At 40.3% G+C, this 12,056-nt stretch overlaps 1 non-coding gene across 1 annotated transcript; it reads right to left on the minus strand.

Annotated features, from left to right (window-relative positions):
- Window positions 1-10,690: 10,690 nt before the first annotated feature.
- trnai-aau (transfer RNA isoleucine (anticodon AAU)) lies at window positions 10,691-10,764 on the minus strand. The gene has a single exon. It is a non-coding gene; the product is annotated as a tRNA-Ile (tRNA).
- Between the last annotated feature and the right edge of the window lie 1,292 nt (window positions 10,765-12,056).

Consider the following 12,056-nt stretch of genomic DNA (forward strand, 5'->3'; position numbering starts at 1 on the left):
AGTTATTATTGACAATCTCACACCAGAACCTGTTCCAGAATGTGTTCCAGAACAGGCAGAATGGTCAGCTGCAGCTGGTCACCTGACCGGTCACTGGTCCTGAAAGGTTCACTCTCCACAGATGCTGCCAGATCTGCTGAATTTTTCCAGCGATTTCTGTGTTTTTTTTTCTGATTTCCCAGCATTTGCAGATGTTTAGTTTTCCAATACTCTTCTTGTCTGTTACAGAGGAGTTTATTAATGAAATTAGAGGGTTTTGAAAATTGTCCGTTAGGTCACACATCAGCTATGATCATCATGAATGGCAGAGCAAAGTCAAGGTGCTGAATGGCCTCCTCCTGTTCCAATGAAAGTTTTATTGTCAGCTTGTGGTAACATTTCCCCTCACTGCTCACTTCACCTCCACGTCGAACACATTGTTACTGACTGAACAAACCTCCTGTGTTTGAAATTAACTTGCTAATGTTCAGTGACTCCCTCTCCTGCCACCCGGGTTTAACTCTCATCATCGAATGCTGTCTCGTATTACTGCAGGAATGCCCACAAGGACTAATCCTGGAGTCTGTATCCCCTGGGATCCACAATCACCGTTTATTTCCTTCTTCCTATTTCATTCGGGTTATTGAACTCTCGGTTTCAATCCAATCTCCTGTCATGCTCTTCAACGTGTCCATGTGGGTGGACGAGAGGCAGCTGGGATATAATGAAGGGAAGTGGGGATTAGGCGGAAGTACGAGGAGCGGTGACAGCAAAGACAGTTCTCCTTGTAACGGCAGAGGTTCTCCATGACCCAGTGAGTGGTGAGGCACCTGAGTTCGTGAGCGGAGACAGATTCAATCAGGGATTTGGTAAGACACTCAGACATTGACCTGTCCATCTGATTGTTAACTCAGACAGATAGAAAGAAATATGCACATTTAGACAGCACCTTTGATGATCTGGGGCAATGAGACACGCTTCCAAACCAATGATTTCAACCACAAATCTCTGAAAACACAGACACAAAGCTTTCTACTTGTAACAGCTTGTCTCTGAGCCTCCTCTTTCCTTGAGAAAAGCGCTTTGAGCTGGTCAGCCTTTCCTGGTGAGTATAACCGCTATGGTCCTGTAAGATCCGTGACAGAACCTTTATTTTCCTCTTCCTTGTGAGTGATGAAAGTAGCAGAAACAGTTCCTGACCTGTGAGGGGTTTTGGTTGGAGTATTTATATTTACAAATCCATTCCCACCCTCTCATACAGTGTGAAATTGATGTAAAACTGAAGGAAATGAGTGGGTGAGCACCCACAGAATCATAAAGGAAGCATATGTATCTGAGTTGAATGAACCTGGCATGAGGAAAACATGACAACAATCACAACTAGTTAGAATCACAGAATCCCGCGGGTGCAGAAAGACTCTATTCGTCCCATCGAGTCTGCAATGACCTGCTTACCCACGCTACCACAATAACCACACATTAACCATGGCTAGCCCAACCCACCTAAATTGCACACTGCGACCATGTTAGCATGCCCAATCCAGTCACGTTACACATCTGTGGGAGGGTCACAAATTACATCCAAGTGCTAGGAATTGTGGATGAAGGCTCACAAATACTTGACTCTGACACAAATGCTCTGTTTTTCAAAATAAAATCTGGGGGACACTGCAACCGGAAAAAATTCTGATTATCTCAGGAGGAAGAGAATTCAAAACTCACGCCATTCACCCAGGGGGTGCAGTGAAAGTTACAGAGGTCTGGGAACCATCAGAAATGTAACAGGTTGTGAGCAAGGTGGGGGTGAGACAAGGATATAAAGACAGTCTGTCACATGGGGGAAGGCAGGAGAGATTAAATGGCAGAAATGGTCGTCCCTCAAGGCCACGGGGAATGGAGTTCGAGCTGGGAAAGAAACAAGGAAACAAGGTGTCCAGCTGCCAGAGTAACATGTTAAAAACAGATTATAAAAGCATAGAGGGCACAGTTCAGTCTGAAATTGTTGCTCTCAATGGTGAGTACAAAAAGCTGTAAAGCCTGGGGAGTTCTATTACAGCCAACACATACCCAGGATTGGCCAAGTGTGCTGTAAATATCTGATATTTCTTTTTTCTGACATTTGTAGTTCAAGTCTGATGGCGCTAGTAACTTTTCAATTTGTACTGGAGTTTAATATTCTGGAGAAATGTCAAATAAATCACATTGATCATATTCTGCAGATCTTAGTCCATTACCCTGCATGTTCCAGCATTTCAGTTACATCCATGTCCTGCCGGTGGGACAGGACACACAGGGATGGTGACGATGGTTTCTAGGGCATTGTAAGCTGTGATTCTGTGCGTATGACTGTGTCAGCTTGTTACTTGACTAGACTGCATTCCAAATCACCCAATAAGATGTTAGCAGGTTGAGACACTACAGTTGGAGCTCCTCTGCTCGCCAGTTCCTTTCCTTTCTGCTTTTTCAGAATTTCTTACTCTCTCACTCTCCCCTTTGCAGACTCTGACACCAGTGTCTCAACCTTGAATCATGACAATTTTTTTAAAAATTTATCTACAAGAAAACCAATGGAGGAAAATATACTATTCTTGCATCAACTGCATTTTTAAACAAAAACAATCCTGCTCAATAGACACTGTCTCATTTTTTTCCTTCAATTCAATCAATCAATATTTTGTCCCTCAGTTTACCGATCTTCATAAATATCCAATCAATTTCAGAGGAACATGCTGATAAAGTATTGAACCAATTTATCTGTTTAGGTTTTAGCATTAGTTATCAAGTCATTACCATTACAATAATTGCATAATAATTGGCCTGGGTAACAAGTGTATGGAGGTTCACGACTTAATTTATTGACTTTTTGAAAAATGGTGCAATATATCCTTTTTTCAGGATTCTAACAGTAACTGTTAATGCATTTGAATGACAATAATTATAGTATGCTTTAGTTTAGTCTTGCTAACAACTACATTGAAGTTTATATTTGAATTTAATCCAATCTTCCCTAGTACCTATACAGTAATATAAAAATCCATTTTATTTCCAATCAACACACCTACAAAAGAATCCATTATTTCTGATGCAATGCGCACTGTCAAAAATATGAGTTTTGCTTATTTGAATGATCTGTGTAATTCCAGCTTTATACATTTAGAAAATCCTAATTACTTTTCCCTGCAATAATTCCGTTCATTTCTGCAGATAGCACAGTCAAATAACAAGATGAAATTTATCATTATTCTTAAGTATGGTAATAGAATTTTGAAAATCTATGTGTTGTTAATATAAAATAATTGTTAATTTCAATCCATAGAATATAGAACAGTACAGCACAGTACAGGCCCTTTGGCCACGATGTTGTTCCGACATTTTATCCAACTCTAAGATCAAACTAACCAACATGCCCTTCATTTACTATCATCCATGTGCCTATCCAAGAGTCGCTTAGATGTCCCTGATGGATCTGAATCTTCTCCCACCACTGGCAGTGCATTCCACACACTCACCATTATCTATAAAGAAACTATCTCTGACATCTCCGCACAAATTCCCCCATTCATCTTAAAATTATGCCACTTTGTAGGGAAAAGTCTTTCATTATCCACTCTATCTATGCCTCTCATCAACTTACCCAAAGCTATCAAGTAAACTATCATCCTCATTCATTGCAATGACCAAAGCCCCAGCTCTGTCAACCTTTATTCATAAGACATGCCTTCCAGTCCAGACAACATTTTGATAAATCTCATCTGCACTTTTCCTAAAGCTTCCACATCCTATGTCTTATGAGGTGATCAGAACAGAACACAATATTCCAAGTATAGTCTCATCAGGGATCCATAGAGCTGCAGCATAACCTCGTGGCTCTTAAACTCAACCTCCCCATTAATGAAAGCCAACACGCTATGCACTGTCTTAATAGCCCTATCACCTTAGATGTCAGCTATGAGGGATGTATGGACATGCACCCCACGATCCCTCTGTTTCTTCACATTGTCAAGAATCCTGTATTTAATCTGAAAAATGTGCATTCAAATTTGAAATTCCAAAATGAATAATTTCACATTTTCCGAGGTTGAACTCCACCTGCCACTTCTCAGCCCACCTCTGCATCCTGTCAATGTCCTCGAGCAACCTACAAAAGCCCTCCACACTATCCACAACTCCACCAACCCTCGTGTCATTGGCAAACTTCCTAACCCACCCTTCCACTTCCTCATCCAAGTCATTTGTAAAAATCACAAAAAGCAGAGGTCCCACAACTGATCCCTTCAGAACACCATTGGTCACCGTGCTCCAAGCTGAAAACTAACCATTTAATCTCACCCTGTCCTCTATGGGTCAACCAATTTATTATCTAACCAGGCAGGTTTCCCTATATCCCATGTCTCATTACTTTCTGAATGAGCCTACAATGGAGAACCTTATCAAACATCTTGCTAAAATCCTTATACACCACATCCACTATTCTGTCCTCACCAATGTGTTTGCCACAACCTCAAATAATTCAATGAGGCTTGTGAGGCATAATCTGCCGCTCACAAAGCCATGTTGACCATCTTTAATTAATCTATGCTTTTCCAAATAATCATAAATCCTGTCTCTCAGAATTCTCTCCAAGAATTTGCCCACAACTGATGTAAGACTGACTCATCAATGATTCCCAGGATCATCTCAAATGCCTTTCTTCAATAAGGGAATAACTTTTGCCAACCTTCAATCATCTGGTATGACTCGAGTGGACAGTGAGGATGCAAAGATCATTGCCAAAACACAGTAATCAATTGCCTCCCTTTCCATAACAACATAGGTTATATCCTTTCTGGCCCAGGGCACTTATCTATCCCCATGATTTTTAAATATTTTCAGCACATTCTCTGTCTGAACATCGACCTGTTCCACCATATCAACCTGTTTCACGTTGTCCTAACAAGGAACAAGGTCCCACTCACTTGTGAATACTGAAGCAAAGTACTCAGTAAAGACCTCCCCTACCTGCTCAGACTCCTGGCACAAGTGTGCTTCACTATAAGGGGTATAAATGTGGAATTATGTCTCAGCACTGAATTAATGTAAAGATATTGCAGTGTACAATCACTCGACTACTTTGAATATTAAACGGTATTTTAACTGAGAAAACACAGTTAAATTGATTTGATTATGTTTCACTTCATGCTAACATTTATTGTATTTAGAACCACAATAAGAGTTTCCTTTTTACATATATGAAACTTACTTCAAATTCATCGCACGTTTATGTGAAGAAAATAGAATTAGCATCTGTTTGTTCCTTCCTTTATCAATGACTGTTCATTTTGAAATTGTGGAAGTTGTACGTTGTTGACAGGAAGGGAACTTGTCTTCGGCTGAATTTTCATTTTGAATGACTGATGCATTTTTAAAATTAAAGTACAATGATCATGCAGTTTTGTCAATTTGTCTTTCAAAGAATTGTCACGAGATTCTCTTTATTTAAGACTATCATTCATTTATTCTATTGTTAATGTAAAATATTGTTTAATTTCCAGTCCATTGCACACAGAAACTACCTAATTAATTCCCATTCAAATTACTAGAATAAACAGCTGATTAGTTTTCATTTTGAGTAACCATATTAACCATAATATTGTAGTCCTGCCGTCCTGAGTGGGAACATTACGAAAGGAGCCTGTGGAGCTGTGGCAGTGTCTCTATTACTAAACCCGAGGGAAGGTTTCAAATCAAACCTTCACCACAAATATATCAAGAGCTATTTGGATGGAGATTAGAGAGTACCTAAGCACAGATTGAACTGCTTTTCAATCCAACATTAGATCTGCTTTTATCTATTATATCAATAATCACAAAATCTGATGCTTATTTGTGTCAGGTTACCAAGAAATATGTGTTGGAAAATTCGCTTTAGCCACTTTGCTTTTACAAAAGACTTACATCTGTCCCTGTTTTCTCTGACTGGAAGAAATCTGAAGAGGATTTTCACTTTTACGAAGAAAAGGGGAGGTGTTTCCCATATAAATTAATGCTTCTTCGACGAACGCCTTTTCAGTTTATGTAAGGTTTCATAATAACGCTTTACTTTTGGACAGTGGGGAGACCTGTATCTAATTCTGTCGCTTATAAATTCCTGGAGAATATTTGAAAATGTTGCAGAATTAAAGATTACCATGTCTAAGTAATGAGATTGATCTTTTATTGCTGCAAAGGGGCAAGTCCAAAAAAATTGAAACACATTAAACATTATTCTGTCGTTGTATAAATTGAAAATAAAGTTGATATCTTCTTCAGTAAACTAACAAATGCTACCACGTATTACTTGTCAGTCAGCTGATTACCTACTTTGTTACTAAATGTTGTGATTCATCTATATATTACTCTGTCCTTTGATCAAAGTGAATTTGTAATTGTTGTTCAGTTTATGAATTGTCAGAAATTTGTTTTTATTTTTCCATTCACCTGTTCATTTTGACCGTAAGATTGAAATGCTTTGGAAATATTGGAGTTTGTTCATTTAAAAATAAGGTTTGCACATCTCACTTCTTGTATTATGATTCAAGTATGTTTTCTGGTGGAATTCTAGGAAATATCAAACATTTGTTGGCTTCAAATAAGGTCTTTAACACCCAGTTATCAATCTGTTGTTAATGTTTCAGCTGTTACATTGACATTGATTAGGTACTCATTCAGAGAGATCAACTGACAATTAGAAACTTGCAGGATTATTGAATTGAGAAAAAGATACAGACGTGGAAACATTTTTTAGAAGGAATTGCTTTTTCATTCAAATGTGTAGGCTGTTCAAGAATTCTATATCGCCTTCCATTGGTTTTCTTGTCGAGAACGTAAATTTATAATTCATGTGAATTTTAATGTGTTCTGTATTTTGAAATTTGTATCAGATTTAAGAAGAAAAAGAGGAGCAATTAACATCAAACGTTCCGTGAATAGAAAGCACAGTCAATTAAATTGACAGAGGTAACTTTTAGTATTGTCTCTGAATATTTAGTCAAATATTTCTAATGGCAAGAGCGTTGTACCGGTAAAGCACAGCAGGTCAGGCAGCATTCAAGGAGAAGCAGAATCGATGTTTTGGGCATAAGCCCTTCATCAGGAATCTTTTCGATACTCCTGCTCTTTGAATGTGCCTGCACTTTTGCAACACCACAGCTTTCCTCACTTTCTCCAAATATGCCTAATGAACATGAACTGAAAATGTTAGCATCAGCAGCTGAACAATACCAAATAAACACATTTTTTGCAATATTTATAGTGAAAACTTGTTTGAGAACATGCATCAAATCAGATCGAACAACATCTCTTGCCGTTAGAACACTTGGCCCTTCATAATAAAGAATAAACATGCTTTGAACAACCAGTATGGTGTATAACGACTGAACTGAAATACCAGAGGACAACGATTGCATTTATTGAAGGGAATGATAACCAGATCCTTACTGTGATAGTGCGATTGATCTCAGAAACAATAACATTTTACTGTGATTATTCTCTGAACAGTAATTAGATGGTCATGAGGATCTTTGTGCGGCTTTATGTGCAGTGTTTTGTTTGAACATTGATTCCAGTAACATTGAGATATTTTACATATTGACAATTGACAGTTAAAGGTAAGTTTTAAATGCAACAGTTAAAAAAAATTGTCAGTTTTGTTTAGCGAAACACAATTCTAAGTTTATACAATCCCTACTGTGTGGAAACAGGCCATTTGGCCCAACAAGTCTACACTGACGTTCCAAAGAATAATCCACTCAGCACCATTCTGCTCTCAGACAACTGGACATTTACTCCTGACTAATGCATATAACCTACACATCCCTGAACAGAACATGCAGCTTAGCATGGCCAATTTACCTCACCTGCATATCTTTGGATTGTGGGAGAAAACCAGAAGGTGGCCCAGTGTATTGTGACAAGACCATTATACCAAGTACCATCCCCAAAGGACTTAAGATGTATCTCTGAGCTGCGGTACTGTCTCTGATTATCTACATCCCACAATTTACTAAACTGCATGCATCAGCGTCTATTTCTTGTGGATTATCAGATGCAGGGACCGTTAATAATACATATGAAATTATATTTGACAAAATCCCAATACGAAGAGAGCTAGCATCATAACTCTAAGATCCCCAGCATTCTAAAAATTCTGCTGAAGTACAATAAAACTTAATACACAATCCTACAGAAATAATCCTGCGCTCGTGTCACCACTGTATAATCAGTTACTCTAAGTCTCTTCAGCCTGAGTTTCAGCGGGTCTTCCGTTGATTCGGCTGTCCAGACTTCTTCCTCAACTGCAGATTTCACTTTCCCTTTGATCCGAGTGTAGTGAGTCCAGCCTTTCTCCGCTGTCCTTATAGTCGTTTCGGTAATCAAAGGATCCCGATATGGCCCTTCCCAGTCCGGCTGCAATTTAGTCTCTGTCCATGATTTTACTAAAACCCAATCTCCCGGCCGGATGGGATCAACGGTGAATTCAAGGGGTGGAGTCTGTGCCAATAAACTCTGTTTCCTGAGGAAATTCCCAACCCTTTCATTATCTCCTGTAACACTTTAGAGGTAAAATGAGTTCCTTGGTCGAAATCTTTATGGTTCACTAGCCCATATCGGGGAATTATGTGCTCCAATATTGTTTTACACACCACACTCGCAGTGGCAGTAGCCTCAACCCAAAAAGATAGATGATCTACTATGACCAGTATATATTTTAGTCTTCCTGCTCTGGGTAGTTCAGTATAATCTTCTTGTATACTCTGGAAGAGTCTCAATCCCGGGTCTCTTCCTCCCGAGGTCTGTTTTCTCAAGACTTTATTATTTACCTTTCTGCATATGATACATCCCTCACATATGTGTTTAGCAATTGTATATATTCCTTTACATCCATATTCCCTAAGAACTAAAAGATACGTTGCTTGTACGGCCCAATGGCTGACTTGATGTAGGACAGCCATAATTTCTCGCATCTTCATTTTGTTTAACATTTCCCTTCCATCAGGTAACATCCAATGCCCATCTGCTGTTTTTTCAGCCCCAAAATCTGTCAATTATTTTTCAATTCTTTCAGTAAATATAAGAGCTTCCGGGGATCAGGAACAGGAGATATTAGGGAATGAATTAGCACTCCTTGTGTGTCCAGGCCTGCTTCCTTATCCACTTTATCGCCTAATCTTTTCCCCCTAACCTCTGGTTCATTTCCTTTCTGATGACCATTTACATGCACTACCGCTATTTCTCAGGGAAGTAATAGGGATTCCAAGACCCGTTTAATCAACTCCTCGTGTGCAAATTCCTTCCCCCGGCTATTGATCAGTGCTCTTTCCTGCCGGATCTTTCCGAAAGTGCCAACACCAAATACATATTTAGAGTCTCTGTATGCTGCTCCCTCTGTATTTTCTAACGCCCTAAGGACACTTTCCAATGCATAGAGTTCGCAGGTCTGAGCTGACCACCCATTTGGCAACCTTCCTGCCTCTACCACACCACCTTCCATCCCGTCTACGAGTACATACCCATTATGTCTTTTCTCTTCAGTCACCCGGGATGATCTGTCTATAAACAGTCAGGCTCCTGCATGAAGCGGAACATTTCTCAGGTCCATGAAGACTTAGTTTGGTATTCTATAATGTCAAGGCAGTCGTGCCCTGGATTCTAAGGATATTCTCCTTCCCCTTTCCAAAGAAAGGCAGCTGGATTTAAAAAATTATGCGTGACCAACACTACATCATCCTTTCTTACTAATATTGCCTCATATTTCAGAACCCGCGAATCTGTCAACCATCACCCAGCTTTTTGGTTTAGGATCATTCTCACTTGGTGTGGAGTGCTTACTAGTGTAAGCACCCAAGTGTAAGCTTCCTGCTTTCCTCCACCAACAGTGCAGTGGCAGCCACGGCCTGCACACACTCAGGCCTGCCCTGGGATACTGGATCCAATAGCTTTGAAAGATATGCTACTGGCTGTTTCATTACTCCCCACCTCTGGGTTAATACTCCCAAAGCCGCGCTCTTCATATATGGTAGCAAAGAGATGGAAAGGTTTATGTAGAGAAGGTAAGGCTGACCCGGGGGCATGATTCAGATCTCTTTTAAATTCTTAAATAGTTCTTTTTCCTATTCTTCCCAACTCAGACTCAGCGTGTTATAAATAGCTCCATAATACTCCCCCTTTGTTTTTATCTTTATCTTTAATCAGTTAGACTGGAAACGTCAGCTCTTATCTCTCCTTGCAGATGGTGCCAGACCGGCAGAGATTTTCCAGCATTTTCTCTTTTGGTTTCAGATTCCAGCATCCGCAGTAATTTGCTTTTATTAATGGCTCTATGATATTGCTGGTGATATGATAACTCCAGTGTCGATGCATGAGAGGTGAGCAAGCGAACGAATTGCCTCTGGAAGTCGTGTGACGAGTATCAACAGAGATCCAGGAAAATAACACGAACGAATCTTTGATTGAATTGAAGCGTGAACTCTGGTTCTCCTCCGAGACGGTGCCAGGTCTGCCTAAGACTGCACATATTTCATGTTTTGCATTTGTTGGTGAAAACAACTGAGATTGGTTGTTTTGCTGCAGTCATCACGGGGACGGCGATCAAGTCGTGCGTCTAACCCTGTCAAATGTTTTATTGCGCAGATGGCGCTTCCGGCTTTCTGGAGCACGTTGTTTGGAAACACAGCAACCACAAAAGCGCTGCATGAGGTCAGTGTGGGGATCGAACCCACGACCTTGGCGTTATTAGCACCACGCTCTAACCAGCTGAGCTAACCGACCAACGCGGGCGGCCCAGCGAAAGCAAATGCCTATATTGCCGGTGCTCACAACCACGGCTGCTCTGCATTTTCTGCTTCTCATCGATCGCACGATAGTCTGAAGTATTTCCTGTCGTTGCAAAGCTTTTCAACAAAAATAAAACATTTACTTTTCCGAACGCGCATACTCGAGTTAACTATTTGCTCTGATATCTAAAATTAAGCACAAAGTCCGGACGCATGCAATTTCAATCGCAACGCCACCAGCTCAGCTGCAGCTTCTCACGTTGACAAATTTCGTCTGGAGAACCGTACCTTCAACGATCGCTCACTGTTCTTCTGGATACTCACAGACCTTTGGAGTCAGGATTACGTGCTGCTGATTAACTGCGGCGAGCCTTATGCCAAATGCATTTGAATTGTAATCTATCAGTGGGGTTCTTTCTGCTCCCGAACGACGCAGTTGCTTTGGTGTCAGCAACAGCTCAGAAGTCAATTGCACGTTTTGCGCAATGACTCATGTTGCTTATGAAATCTTCGTTTGACAGCATATTTAGCAAGTTGTCAGGCCTTCCTGCAGAGTTTGTCAGCGACAGGTCAGCTGCTAAAATGATTGCTTCAGACAGCATGCGACATCATCCTACATTTGAAAATGGAAAAGGTGCAAACGTTTACAGGCTGAACACTCGCTCACTATTTCGCCTGGCACGTCAGAGGCTGGGAGCTGATTTTACGGAGGTTTTTCAATCATGAGGGGAATGAATCGGGGAAATAGACAAGTTCCTTTCGCTCAGGTGGGGCAGTTCAGAACTAGAGGGTATAAATCTGGTGTGGGAGGGTGAGAATTCGAAAGGCAGTGAGGGGCAACGGCTGCACGCAGAGGGTGGTGCGTTTCTGGAATAAGTTACCAGACGAGCCGGTGATGGATGGTATAATTCCAATACTAATAAGGAATCTGGGCGTGTACTTGAATAGGAAAGGTTTAGAGAGAAATGGGTCAAGTGCATGCAATCGCGGCTGGATCAGTTGAGGATATCTGTTCGGAATGGACGAGTGCGACCGAAGACGATGTTTTCAGTGCTGTCCATATCTAATGGCTCTATGATAGTACAGGTGAAATGATAAAAAAGATAAATAAAAAAAAAGAAGTAAAATTGTCTGAAGTTGTTGAATTCTAACAACTTCAGGTAATTTTATTTCAATTATTTTATTTAACTTTTTTAGTTGTGTTTTTTTTTCACTGTTCTGTACCTCTTATTTCTTGACTGTCTCTCTTTCTCTCGCTCCCCACTCTCTCAATACCTTTTTCCTCTC

Source organism: Chiloscyllium punctatum, chromosome 24 (assembly GCF_047496795.1).
Source record: "Chiloscyllium punctatum isolate Juve2018m chromosome 24, sChiPun1.3, whole genome shotgun sequence".
Lineage (NCBI taxonomy): Eukaryota > Metazoa > Chordata > Chondrichthyes > Orectolobiformes > Hemiscylliidae > Chiloscyllium > Chiloscyllium punctatum.